At 47.6% G+C, this 14,758-nt stretch overlaps 1 protein-coding gene across 3 annotated transcripts in view; it reads left to right on the forward strand.

Annotated features, from left to right (window-relative positions):
• Nucleotides 1–595: 595 nt before the first annotated feature.
• Nucleotides 596–14,758, forward strand: part of FAM222B (family with sequence similarity 222 member B) — a 204,875-nt gene continuing 190,712 nt past the window's right edge. For all 3 annotated transcript variants that reach the window (XM_056559075.1, XM_056559066.1, XM_056559068.1), the window contains exon 1: nt 596–866. The gene's annotated coding sequence lies outside the window, so the exon portion shown is untranslated. The remainder of the gene's footprint in view (nt 867–14,758) is intronic.

The raw sequence follows: 14,758 nt of genomic DNA on the forward strand, positions 1-14,758 counted from the left end.
GTATGGTGGTATATATGAGAATGTATTATTGGGTCATGTATGGTGGTATATATGAGAATGTATTATTGGGTCATGTATGGCGGTATATATGAGAATGTATTATTTGGGTACTGTATGGTGGTATATATGAGAATGTATTATTTGGGTACTGTATGGTGGTATGTATGAGAATGTATTATTTGGGTACTGTATGGTAGCATGTATGAGTGTATTATTTGGGTACTGTATAGTGGTATTTATGAGTGTATTATTTGGGTCATAGATGGGGACATGTATTAAAATTAACTATTTAGGTACTGTATGTTGGGCGCTCAAGATAGTGTTACTAGTCACTGTATGGCAATCACTCCCGCTGTTGCAAAACTATGACTCCCGACGGCTGTCCAGGCATGCTGGGAGTTGTAGTTTTACTCCTGCTATATGCTGCTAATATCGGTGTCCGTTGAACATACTAGAAAAACTGCTGTCGCCTATAGCAACCAGTCACAGGGATGAAAGGGGAGTAAAAAAAAAAGATGAGACTGGTTGCTATGGACAACAATGACAGCTTTTCCGATTTTTTTTTTCTTGGATCACTTTAGAGTTGTCGTAGAAGTGTTATTTTATTTAGTTTCACGTGTCCCATTTTGCTGTATAAAGTATTTAGTCAGGAGACATCTTTTTTTTCCAGTCAGTCTCACTGTATGCTCCGCACTGCATTGTCCCTGTCGCCCTCTTCTGCTATGGAGTTCCCTGACACTCCACGTGTGTGGGGCGCTGACGTCACTTCCGGTGTGTGATCCCCTGGCCAGAGCCCGGCCCTGCACTGTGTCCTGGGGAATCATCATCATCATCCACTTCATGGTTCCGTGGCCGAGGACTCCCGGGTAAGTTGCTGACAGCCGCCGCTCCCAGTGTAGCTGCTCATAGATCCGGTATAGCTGCTGTAGTGCCAGTAGGATTCCCCCCCCCCCCTAATCTCCCTGTATATAGCCCCCTATAGCTGGGATCTATAGGGGCTAGTGCTGGGGTATAGTGTGGGGGTCATTGTAATGATGCTGTGTGTACAGATCCAGGGCAGTCATGGCCATTGCTGGATGGAAGAAGGTCATGATGAATGGGATCTGCAGAGAAGAGATTCCCCAGCCCTGTGCACCTGTCAGCAGCCTCCTCCACATCCGCAGTGCATGCTATCATTCATCACCCTGCCATCACACCTCAGTGCACTACAGCACATACTACAATGCAATGTATAGGATCACATCTACACATTGTCCCATGTATGTCATATTATGGATGATGGCTAAGATTACACATGTGCACCAGATATCCATAAAGCACATTGGTGCATATGGCAATTGTATGATGATCACTGACCCGTCCCGTAAAATTCGGGAGATTTTAAGTGGTCCGATTTGGCGGTGCAGTGATCTGCACTATATATATATATATATATATATATATATATATGGCAGTGGTCTGCAATGCATGGCTCAATGGCTGACGCAAAACTACAACTCTCAGCATGCCCGGACAGCCTTCGGCTGTCCGGGCATGCTGTGAGTTGTAGTTTTGGAACAGCTGGGGGCACGCTGGTTAGGTAGGAATCAATGCTGGGAGTTGTAGTTTTGCAACAGCTGGGGGCACGCTGGTTAGCTAGGGATCAATGCTGGGAGTTGTAGTTTTGCAACAGCTGGGGGCACACTGGTTAGGTAGGAATCGATGCTGGGAGTTGTAGTTTTGCAACAGCTGGGGGCACACTGGTTAGGTAGGAATCAATGCTGGGAGTTGTAGTTTTGTAACAGCTGTGGGGCACGCTGGTTAGGTAGGAATCAATGCTGTGAGTTGTAGTTTTGCAGCAACAGCTGGGGGCACACTGGTTAGGTAGGAATCAATGCTGGGAGTTGTAGTTTTGCAACAGCTGGGGGCACACTGGTTAGGTAGGAATTAGAGATGAGCGAACTTACAGTAAATTTGATTCGTCACAAACTTCTCGGCTCGGCAGTTGATGACTTTTCCTGCGTAAATGAGTTCAGCCTTCAGGTGCTCCGGTGGTCTGGAAAAGGTGGATACAGTCCTAGGAAAGAGTCTCCTAGGACTGTATCCACCTTTTCCAGCCCATGGGAGTTGTAGTTTTGCAATAGCTGGGGGCATGCTGGTTAGGTAGGAATCAATGCTGGGAGTTGTAGTTTTGCAACAGCTGGGGGCACACTGTTTAGGTAGGAATCAATGCTGGGAGTTGTAGTTTTGGAACAGCAGGGGGCACATTGGTTAGGTAGGAATCAATGCTGGGAGTTGTAGTTTTGCAACAGCTGGGGGCACGCTGTTTAGGTAGGAATCAATGCTGGGAGTTGTAGTTTTGCAACAGCTGGGGGCACATTGGTTAGGTAGGAATCAATGCTGGGAGTTGTAGTTTTGGAACAGCTGGGGGCACGCTGGTTAGGTAGGAATCAATGCTGGGAGTTGTAGTTTTGCGACTGTTGGCGAGTACTGATTATATGATGTTTGATGTTTATACAGTACTGGATTGTTATTATTCTTGTGTAACCCTATACGTGGTAACCGGTTGCGTGCTTAAAATATCTGCGCAATTGCTCTGCACCTTGCTATTGTGTGACTTTATTAGGGTCCATGCATGCTAAGGCTACGTTCACACAGCAGACTTCCCGTGCAGGATCTGGAGGAAAGATTCAGCTTGGAAATTCTGCTACATGAAGTTAACATTATGGTGAATGGAATTTGCGCCGTCCCATTCACCCGGCAGATTTTCTGCTGCATTCCGGATTCTGCAAAAACCTTGAACCTGTCACTAGTCTTTGCAGAATTCCTCAGCATTTAAGTCAACGGGACTCTGAATGCTGTATGGAATCTGTGTGTTGAGCACAAGAAATTCTGCATGAATTCAGCACAAATTCCATCCACATTCCGCATAGAATCTGCAAAGCTGCAAAAAAATCTGCTGACAGCTTGGCAGAAAGGAATCTGCCGTGTGAAAATAGCCTAAGGATTTTAGAGCGGAATCTGCTTGCAGCAGAATTCCATTAATCTCAATGGGTTTCTGCTGCTCTGTGCCCACTATGGAAGTTCTGTAGCGGATCCAAGTTTATGTTCATTCTTTCAAAAGAATTTTAGACCGGAAAAGCCTATTGTCACTGGGACTTCACATTGCAGGGTTAGATTCTGCAACAAATTCCATGCAAAATTAACTTCGATTCCGTGCTGTGCGTATCCGTGGACAGAATTCTGCTTGGAAATTCTTTACTGAATTACTGTAGTGTGCACTGGCCCTTAGGGCTCGGTCAAGCTGGACAAGCAGGGCTCTGTGTACTGAGGACAAGCGGGGCTCTGTGTACCGAGGGCAAGCGGGGCTCTGTGTGCCGAGGGCAAGCGGGGCCCTGTGCGCCGAGGGCAAGCGGGGCCCTGTGCGCCGTGGACAGGCGGGGCCCTGTGCGCCGTGGACAGGCGGGGCCCTGTGCGCCGTGGACAGGCGGGGCCCTGTGCGCCGTGGACAGGCGGGGCCCTGTGCGCCGTGGACAGGCGGGGCCCTGTGCGCCGTGGACAGGCGGGGCCCTGTGCGCCGAGGCCAGGCGGGGCCCTGTGCGCCGAGGCCAGGCGGGGCCCTGTGCGCCGAGGCCAGGCGGGGCCCTGTGCGCCGAGGCCAGGCGGGGCCCTGTGCGCCGAGGCCAGGTGGGGCCCTGTGCGCCGAGGCTCTCTGACATGTTCCCGGCTCACACAGCAGGATGATTGACAAGCCAAGAGCCCCGCTTGTCCTGTTCTCACTTTCTGTATTTGGTCTCCTCTCAGAGACACACAGGCAATAGCTGCAGGGACAAGACAGAATATTTCACCCAAAAATATACATAATTTTTTAACCAATGTATATTACAATTATACATATAATGGAATTATCCAAATTATATAAAAATAATTTGCAAAGGACAGGTACACTCTAAGGCTCCTTTCACACTATGACCATTCATCTGTTATTAAATATTGGTTTTCCGTGTAAAAACGGATGTATAATAACGGATGAAATAACGGGTGCTAACAGCTGAATAACGTCCGTCAAAATAACGGGCCTATTCATCCGTTAAGACCCATTATAATATCCCTCATGTACGGCCATTTTAACACCTCTGCCTACAGACTCCCACAGCAGGGACTACTACTACTCCCATCATGGAGCAGACTTGTTTCCATGATGGGAGTAGTAGTTCCCCAGCTGCCGGTGGCTGTGGAGACTACATTAGTGTTTGTACTACAACAACCCCCATCATGTAACAGACTCTGATCCATGATGGGGGTTGTAGTACAGGGGCTGAGGGATTGATCGCATCGGGTCAAGCAGCATGCTTCGCTCCCCTACTATGTACAATGTATTTTAATTTCATTTTTTAATTCCCCAACGGGAGCCCTGAATGGCCGGTACTGAGGAGCCATTCAGGGCTCCCAGCGGGGTTTTCAAATTGAAGTGCTGCGATGGGAAAAGATATATAGAATCGCTGGGTGGAGGGTAATATATCTGTCCCCCACAGCGCTACTATATATCTATGAATGAAAAGTATCTTCAGCAGCACTTCGCCAGATGCACTGCTGTAGAAAACTTTTCATTCATAGCGCTGCCGGGGCTTATGACAGCACTGCCATAGGAATATATATTTATGCTCTGTGGGGGATGTCTGATTGCGAGGGGCCCACTGCTGGGACCCCCTGCTGGGACCCCCTGCGATCTCCCTGCAGCACCCACAATCTATGTGGGTCTGCGTCTCCAGTTTCGGAAACCTCCGGGACTGGGGACGTGATGTGACGCCACGCCCCCTCCATTCATGTTCCCCACCAGCCATACAGGGGAGAACTTCCTCCCTTACTCTGCTACACACAGCCCAGAGCAGCTCAGTGTGAGATGAGCTATGATTGACTAAGGAGCCCCCCCCCCCCTCTCAGCACTCCAGACTGCATTTCCTGATTTTGGACTTCTGCCAGGCAGGGAAATGCACTCTGGACAAGTAGGGGGACACCTAGTGGCAGCTTTTTAACTCAAATAAAACATAGAAAACATAATTTTTTTTAAACTAAGTACACTAATACATAATGACAGTGCCCATTTAAAGTAGGTGCCCCTTATGCCAAGTTATGGATGTGTTTAAATGTACATGTATCACAGAGATTCAGAGGCGTGATACAGTAGACCAGTGGTCTCCAAGCGATGGACCTCCAGCTGTTGCAAAACTACAACTCCTGGCATGATGGGAGTAGACCAACCAATTGTCAGGTTATGGAGTTACTAAAATGGCATATTTGTGCAGTGTATTTTAGGGTGGTACAAAGCTGTGAGTGAGTCCCTCTTTTAAAGGGGTACTCCACTGGAAAACACTTTTTTTTTTATTTTTTATTTTTTTTTTATTCAACTGGTGCTAGAAAGTTAATTAGATTTGTAAATGACTTCTATTTAAAAATCTTAAACCTTTCAGTACTTATCAGCTGCTGTATGTTCCAGAGGAAGTTCCTTTCTTTTTGAATTTCCTTTCTGTCTGACCACAGTGCTCTCTGCTGACACCTCTGTCCATGTCAGGAACTGTCCAGAGTAGGAGCAAATCCCCCATAGCAAACCTCTCCTGTTCCAGACCGTTCCTGACGTGGACGGAGGTTTCAGCAGAGAGCACTGTGATCAGACAGAAAGTAACTTCAAAAAGAAAAGAACTTCCTGTGGAGCGTACAGCAACTGATCAGTACTGGAAGGATTAAGATTTTAAATAGAAGGAATTTACACATCTGTTCACCTTTCTGGCACCAGTTGATTAAATAAAAATGTTTTTCAGTGGAGTACCCCTTTAAGAACTTTTCATTAGACGTGCAGTAGATATCTCACAGATGGGAGAATGGAGAACGGGGCGGCTCAATATGGGAAAAGGCCAAGTTGATAGGAGCAGCAAATATGAAGAGTTATGGAAAGAGCTGATCATTTTTTCCTACAGCCATACGGAACTTGACAAGAGGCGACCACCCACAGAGGACCTTTATTGTATTATATTAGATCTACTGAGGTTAAAGTACAGTAACCCCCCGACATGCGATGGCCCCGACATATGATCAAATCGACATACGATGCTTTTATATGTCGGGGCCATCGCATAAACTGCTATCCGACAGCGCAAAATGCTTAAGCTCCTGTCGGATAGCAGTTTAAGCATCCCGGACAGGTTCACTTACCTATCCCCGCTGCTCCGGGTCCACTTCGGGATTCTCCGGCGTCTTCTGTATCTTCTCCAGGGTCCGGGCCTCGCTTTCCGGCGTCGTTATTGCGTCGCTACGCACGCCGCGCCGGCTCAGCAACGTAATAAAGTCACCAGAAAGCGAGGCCCGGACCCTGCAGAAGATGCGGAAGAAGCCGGAGGATCCCGAAGAAGACACCGGAGCAGCGGGACAGCATCGGGAGCCCCTGGGACCGCATCGGGAGCGGTGAGGACCTGGTCCGGAGCGGCGGGGACAGGTGAGTACAGCTTCCTATACTTTACATTGCACGAATCTGTCAACATACGATGGATTCGACAAACGATGGGTCGTTTGGAACAAATTACCATCGTATGTTGAGGGACCACTGTACCTTTTCAGTGATGATTCTCCTTTTTTCTGTCTGAATCCACATCTCCAAATCTTGCTGATTCCTGGGAGATCTATGCATAAAGGGGTTATCCAACCTTGCAGGTCAGGGGGGTCCAGCTCTCCGCGATTTGAAGGTACCACCACACCACACTGCTCATTGATGCTGCGTCCTCTTTAGTGTTTACGTAGTGCCAGTTCATCGCATTGTGGCTTTTTATAATCCACGATTGCATAATATAACATAACTATATGCATTGATTCCAAACCAGTGTGCCTCCAGCTGTTGCTAAACTACAACTCCCAGCATGCCCGGACAGCCGAAGGCTGTCCGGGCATGCTGGGAGTTGTAGTTTTGTTACAGCAGGAGGCACACTGGTTGGGAAAAACAAATCAATTTTGATTTATCTCATTCTATTGTATCTTTGTTATGTAATATGTGCACTAGAGGAAAAGGAAATATATTTTTGTGGCAGTGAAAGGCCTTCACAGGTGAAATCCGGCAAAAAATGTCCTCTTGCCCTTTCTGTTGCAGTCCCATTGTTTTCAGAGATATTGCTGCACCGTGCACACGGCAGAATTTCCACATGGAAATTAAAATTCCGGCCTCTCCGCAGAAAGAAATGACGTGTTAATTCTTTCTTCGGAATCGGCTCGCTTACTATGTGGAAGGCACATCTCCGAGTGCTCCTAGTGCCAGCGCGTTCTCCCGGCGCACACTGTCTGCTAGATGTCCTGCCGATCTACAAGGCTGGATAACCTATCTTCAGTACAGTGGTCCTTCAACATACGACGGTAATTCGTTCCAAATGAACCATCGTTAGTTGAAACTAGAGATGAGCGAATTTACAGTAAATTCGATTCGTCACGAACTTCTCGGCTCGGCAGTTGATGACTTATCCTGCATAAATTAGTTCAGCTTTCAGGTGTTCCGGTGGGAGGGAAAGGTGGATACAGTCCTAGGAAGGAGTCTCCTAGGACTGTATCCACCTTTTCCAGCCCACGGGATCACCTGAAAGCTGAACTCATTTATGCAGGATAAGTCATCAACTGCCGAGCCGAGAAGTTCGTGACGAATCGAGTTTACTGTAAATTCGCTCATCTCTAGTTGAAACCATCGCATGTTGAGGGATCTGTGCAACAATAATATAGAAAGTTATACTCACTTGTTCCCGCCGCTCCGGTCAGTCACCGCTGCCCTGGATGTCACCCTCCATCGCTGTCGCCGTGTCCCCGCTGCTCCGGACCGTCTCTGCTTCCTGGGATCCTCGCTCTTCATCGCCGTCATCACATTGCTGCACACGCCGCTCCTATTGGATGACGGGACGACGTGCGCGGCAACGTGATGACGATGAAGGAGAGCGACTACGATGCAGGGGATCCTGAAGAGGACGGTCCGGAGCCCCGAGGACAGGTGAGTGATCGTCAGCGGACCACACGGGGCACCGTAAACGGCTATTCGGTGGCAGCTGAAGCAGTCTGCGCTGCTGGATAGCCGTTTATGCGATGGCCCCGACATACAAAAGCATCGTATGTTGATGCTGCCTTAAACATGCGATGGCCTCTGAGAGGCCATCGTAGGTCAGGGGTCACTGTATTAGAAAAAACATGGCTACTTTGTTGTAGAAACAGTGCCACATTTGCTCATGGGTACGGCATCCATTTCAGGACATAGTCAGTCGTCAGCCAGAACTCCGTCCTGTGTCAGGCAAAACAGCGTTACACCTCCTACCTTACACCAATCGCCATCATCCTTCAGCGACAACCCCCTCCTTCCTCGTCCGAAACTCCCTCGTCCAAAACACCGTCATCCCTCAGACGATTCTCCCTCAGACTAAACTTCCTGCCACATAGCAGAGCCGACGCTGCACAGCATGTATAGCAGAGTCGAAACTGTGAAACTTTCACGTGTACTACAGACACTACATGTGCTACAGAGTCTGTATAGCAGAGACAACACTGAATAGCTTGTACAGCAGAACCGTATAGCAGGGAGCCGACACTGGCTTGAGTTTCGGATTACGGAGGAGGGAGTTGCGCCTGACGGAGATTGGTCCGAGGGAGGAGGCGGGACGCTGTTTTGCCTGATGTGAGACGGAGTTACGGCTGACAACTGATGATTAGTGTTGAGCGCGAATATTCAAAATGCCAATTTTTACCACGAATATCGTCACTTTGTGATTTTGCAAATATTTAGAATATAGTGATATATATTTGTAATGACGAATATTCATTTTTTTAATGCGAAAATATTTATGCGAATATAGGCACTTCCAGACCGGGCAATGATCCCTTCCTTCTTTTAGGTGAAAGATATAATTGTGCATGCGCACTATGCGAATTTTGTTACGAATTTTCGCATGAAAAAACCCCCAAAAAGACAAACCTAGTGAATATGCGAATTTCGCGAACATAGGACAAATATTCTTCCATATATTCGCGAAATATCGCAAATTCGATTATGGCCCCTGCCGCTCATCACTACTGACGATGTCCTAAAATGGACACTGTATGCGGGTTATTTGTGACAATGCACCTCAACCCTGAAGTTGTGTCGCAATACCAGATATAACCTATGCATAGGTGGGGTGCTGTTTCTGGATAAAAGCAGCCACGTTTTTTGGACAGTCCTATCAATTGGGCTTTAAACAACTTGTGTATGTTCAATAATCTTTAAAGTACCATAGACATTTATGTCTTATCAACAGAATGTGCCATAAATGTCCGATAGGTTGGGGTAACATTCTTGCACCACAACCTACTAAGAGAATGGGGCCCCTGATCCCCAGTAGGTGGGAAAGATGCAGCAAAGAGTAGTCTTTGAAAAGTCTGTGGGTTAAAGGGGTACTCCGGCCCTGAGACATCTTGTCCCCTATCCAAAGGAAAGGGGATAAGATGTCTCACCGCGGGGGTCCCTGCAATCTTGTATTCGCCCCCCACCTGTTTGAGCTGCACGCCGCGGTGCCAGCTCACAAACAGCCAGGTGGCGACCACGGTGCCGGAGTATTGTGACGTCACCTCCCTGTGTGACGTCATGTATAATATTTTCAGGGTGGATACATATATGACTATAGTCAGAATACCCCTTAAAGAAGTTCTCCGGGCAAATCATCTTATCCCGTATCCACAGGGTAGGAGATAAGTGTCTGATCGCGGTGGGTCCGACCACTGGGAACACCCATGATCTCCTGTCTGGGGCCCAGCAACTTACCTGTCCTCAGAGTGCTTCGGCTCCCACCATCTGAGACGAGCAGGAGTGATGGCCCCCTCAGCCAATTACCAGCTAAAATGGTGGACCCATGTAGGGTAGGGTCACACACTGCGTACTTTGCTGCGTATTTTCTCCAGCTGATTTTGCTACCCATTGACTTCAATGAGTAGGAAAATACGCAGCTGCAAATACACAGCAAAATATGGTACTTGTGACCCTACCTTTATGGATTTGTTTACGTATTTCCTATTGTTTTTCAGACGTGATTGCTGCAAAAAATCAACAGCAGATTTTGCTACCACTGATTTCAGTAGGTCTACGGAAAATCTGCAATAGTGGCAGATTTGCAGATCTTGTGGGAAGATTTATCAAAACCCATCCAGAAGAAAAGTTGCTGAGTTGGCGAAAGCAACCAATCAGATCGCTTCTTTCATTTTTGAAAAGGCCTCTGAAAAATTCAAGAAGCAATCTTATTGGTTGCTATGGGCAACTGGGCAACTTTGTACGGATTTGGATAAATCTCCCCCCTTCTGCTGACCTGTTAAAGTCAATGGTGTCTGCAGATTTTCTGCAGCAAATATGCTGTAGAAAATCTGCGGGAAATACATCAGTGTGAACTTACGCTGAGGGTAGAGTCACATGTAGAGCATTTGCAGCATATTTTGCTGTGTATTTTATGCTGCTATTGAATGAAGTCAATGGGTAGGAAAATTGTCAGCATAAAATATGCTGCGAATGCTGTAAACGTGACCCTTCCCTAAAGGTATGTTCTCATTGGAGGATTTTTTTTTCCAAACTCGTGAGTCTGAAAAAGAATGGACTCTCAATGGGGGTCTGCAGCAGTTTTTTAGCATCATCATCTGCCGTGGAGAGCCCACCCCCATTCAAACTCTGTAATAAAATCCACCCATGTGAACAAGCCCTAAGGGGGGTACATTCCCATGGGCATGTGGATTTTTTGTTGTTGCAGATTTTGTTATTGACTTACCAGCAAAAAGTATGCTGTAGAAAATCTGCAGCAAAATACGTGAAGTACCCTCGGGGCCCATGCTGTTCTTCATTGATGGCAAATCGTTTCCGAGTGGATTTCGCCACAAGAATGGATGTGTTAATTCATTTGGTGGAGTCTGGAATTCAAATTCCATGGTGTACTCGGTGCAGCAGAATCAGATTGAAAACAATGGGAGGCTGCCGCATCACAATTTCCCAGCTCGAAAATGCTGTAGTGTCCACCATATCCGCTGCAGATTTGAACAAGGCAATAACTTTATTGACATGCCAAGCAAATGTACATAAGAATTGCGGCCACGACTCTCTGCATAGTCACTTTAATATTACCGTTATGGATTTGTATGGAGGAGCCCTGGCTTCATGTCTAGGCCGGGTAGAAGCGGCACATTCTGTCTTGAAGTTTCCTGAAAAATATTGAATCCTTTCTTTGCCAAAATCCTGAGTAATAGAAATGCCAAGAACTAATTAAGAGGAATTAGAGAGAAGCCAGTGTGTAGGGCCAGGATCAATGCGGGCTGTGCACATTGCAGTGCCTATGCTGTATACTGCCGCAGTCCAGTGTATGAATATACATCACGTTCCCTCCTGTACTTATAATAATCACATTATGACCGGACCGATCCCTGCTCCCCGCACTGTTAGGCTGGATGTGACTTCTGGACACGCTACTTTTTATAAGCCAAGATTGTAGAATATAACATAATTATACACATTTCCTCTATACATTGATTCCTAACCAGTGTGCCCCCAGCTGTTGCAAAACTACAACTCACAGCATGCCCGGACAGCCTTCGGCTGTCCGGGCATGCTGGGAGTTGTAGTTTTGTAACAGCTGGAGCCAGCCTGGTTCTGAAACACTGCTTTATCATATCGGCAGGTTAGATTTCTCATTCCATTGTACCTTTTGTTAAAGGGGTACTCCGGTGGAAAACTTTTTATTTTATTTTTTTAAATCCACTGGTGCCAGAAAGTTAAAGGGGTAGTCCAGTGGTGAAAAACGTATCCCCTATCCTAAGGATATGGGATAAGTTTGAGATCGCGGGGGGTCCGACTGCTGGGGCCCCCTGCGATCTCTCTGTACGGGGCCCCGGCTCTCCGGCCAGATAGCGGGTGGCGGCGGCCGACACGCCCCCTCAATACATCGCTATGGCAGAGCCGGAGATTGCCGAAGGCAGCGCTTCGGCTCTGCCATAGAGTTGTATTGAGGGGGCGTGTCGGCCGCCGCTTCGTGCGGAGGTCGACACGCCTCCTTCCCGCGGGCTGTCGGGGCTCCGTACAGGAGATCGCGGGGGGCCCCAGCGGTCAGACCCCCCGCGATTTGCAACTTATCCCCTATCCTTAGGATAGGGGATAAGTTGTTCACCACTGGACTACCCCTTTAAAGGGTACCTCTCATCAAATAAACTTTTGATATATTTTAGATTAATGAATCCAGAATAACTTTCCAATAGCATGTTAATGAAAAATATGCTTTGATGTTGTGACCTCGCAGTAAGCTCCTGTGGGACCAGCCTTAAAGGAGAGCTCTCATGGACAAAAACTTATCCTCTATCCTCAAGATAGGAGATAAGTTTTAGATCGCGGGGGGGGGGGGGTCCGAATGCTGGTGCCCCCAGCCATCTCCTGTATGGAGCCCTGGCGCATCACGACCCCCGCCCAAAGTAGGGGCCGCCACGTCCCCTCCATATCTCTCTGTTAGAGAGCTGTTCGGCTATCTTCGGCTCTCCCATAGAGATGTATGGAGGGGCCTGATTTAATTATTTTGTAAGAAGCCGAAGACTAATTTGACTTTTTGTTTATGATCGCCACCCGGAATTGGCCAGATTTGCTAGAGATATGCGTGCTTCTGGACCCCTAGTCACCTTCATTCCCTGAAATATGTATTTGGCGGCAAGATGACCCTCTTTTCTATTGTTTTCTACATATTAGTAAATTACTTCTATTAAAAAAAAATCTTAATCCTTCCAGTACTTATTAGCTGCTGAATGCTACAGAGGAAATTCCTTTCTTTTTGGAACACTGATGACATCACGAGCACAGTGCTCTCTGCTGACATCTCTGTCCATTTTAGCAACCATGCATAGCAGATATATGCTAAGGGTAACATGGTGGCTCAGTGGTTAGTACTGCTGCCTTGCAGTGCTGGGGACTTGGGTTCAAATCCCACAACAATAAATAAAGCGTTATTATTATTATAATAACGTCAGCAGAGAGAACTGTGCTCGTGATGTCATCAGAGAACATTCCAAAAAGAAAAGAATTTCCTCTGTAGTATTCAGCAGCTAATAAGTACAGGAAGGATTAAAGGGGTACTCCGCCCCTAGACATCTTATCCCCTATCCAAAGGATAGGGGATAAGATGTCAGATCGAGGGGGGGGTCCCGCTGCTGGGGACCCCGGGGATCGCTGCTGTAGCACGCCGCTATCATTACTGCGCAGAGCGAGATCACTCTGCACGTAATGACGGGCAATACAGGGGCCGGAGCATCGTTACATCACGGCTCCGCCCCTCGTGACGTCACGGCCCGTCCCCGTCAATACAAGTCAATGGGAAGGGGGCGTGGCTGTCGTCACGCCCCCTGCCATAGACTTGCATTAAGGGGACGGGCCGTGATGTCATGAGGGGCGGAGCCATGACATCACGCTGCTCCGGCCCCTGTATTGCCCGTCATTACGTGCAGAGCGATCTCGCTCTGTGATGTAATGATAGCGGGGTGCCGCAGCGGCGATCCCCGGGGTCCCCAGCAGCGGGACCGTGGCGATCTAACATTTTAGGGGCGGAGTACCCCTTTAAGATTTTTTTTTAATAGAAGTAATTTACAAATATGTTTTAACTTTCTGCCACCAGTTGATTTTTTGTCTAAAAAATAAAAAAATAGACACACAACAAAAACTAGCTTACTTGACTGGGAGCCACATTTATTATGAGTTTATTCACTTTTTTTTTCTTTGCTGCTTGCTTAAAGGGGAGCTCCAGGGAAGTAGATATATAACTTAAAAAGCTCCAAAGCCACCACACTACTATTTTCCCTGTAAGTGATCCTACTTTATATGCATGGCTTCTGTAGACCTTGTTGTCTTCTCTGGCTGCTTGATATTCTTTGCCATCCTTTATCAGCATGAATACTACATTTCCTGGCATCCATTGCAGCTCTGCTCTTACTGCTGTCAAACTCCCTCTCTGAGAGAAGCCCCTAAACTCCTTCTCTGTAAGGAAAGAAATTAAAGGGGTTGTGCGCTGCCTGGGCTTTCGGAGCTCCGCACGCAACGTCCGGAAGTTCATTACTCCGAACGCTGTGTGCGGGCTTCCGTGTTCTCGGCCGCCGGGGGCTGTCGCGCCCCCTTCCCATAGACTTTCGTTGAGGGGCGGGCGTGACGTCACGCCCGTCGGCCGCGAACACGGAAGCCCGCACACAGCGTTCCGAGTAATGAACTTCCGGACGCTGCTTGCGGAGCTCCGAAAGCCAGGGCAGCGCACAACCCCTTTAAGCATCTGATTGGGTAAGGCTGCACACACCTCCCAGCTAAAGGAAGCCTGACTCATCAGTGCAGGGTAGAAACCACATTGCCTGTGTCTCTCAGGAGGGTGGGGGCTGCTTTCAGAGAGGGATTTGGACAGAGACAGTGGATGGCTAGATGATGTATTTTTCTCACTTCCTGCATGTAAGTGACAACTTAAAGATGGGAAAATGCTCTATTTAGCTAATGATATACAATTAAATAGGTTGTTGAGAGGGAAATTATGTGCTCTGGTTTTAGTTCCCCGGAGTACCGGTTTAACAAAAAGGTGTGTGGCTTTTCTGAAAGACGGCATTGGCTCTATATAATAAATTTACCAACTAAGGCCCCTTTCATACTACCGTTACCACCCTGCAAGAACTCCTGTCTGAAAGTCCCTAATACGGCTGTCAAAAAATCACATTCTTGTCAATGGGATTTTTTGACCATCCTGCAGCA

Source organism: Hyla sarda, chromosome 2, assembly GCF_029499605.1.
Source record: "Hyla sarda isolate aHylSar1 chromosome 2, aHylSar1.hap1, whole genome shotgun sequence".
Lineage (NCBI taxonomy): Eukaryota > Metazoa > Chordata > Amphibia > Anura > Hylidae > Hyla > Hyla sarda.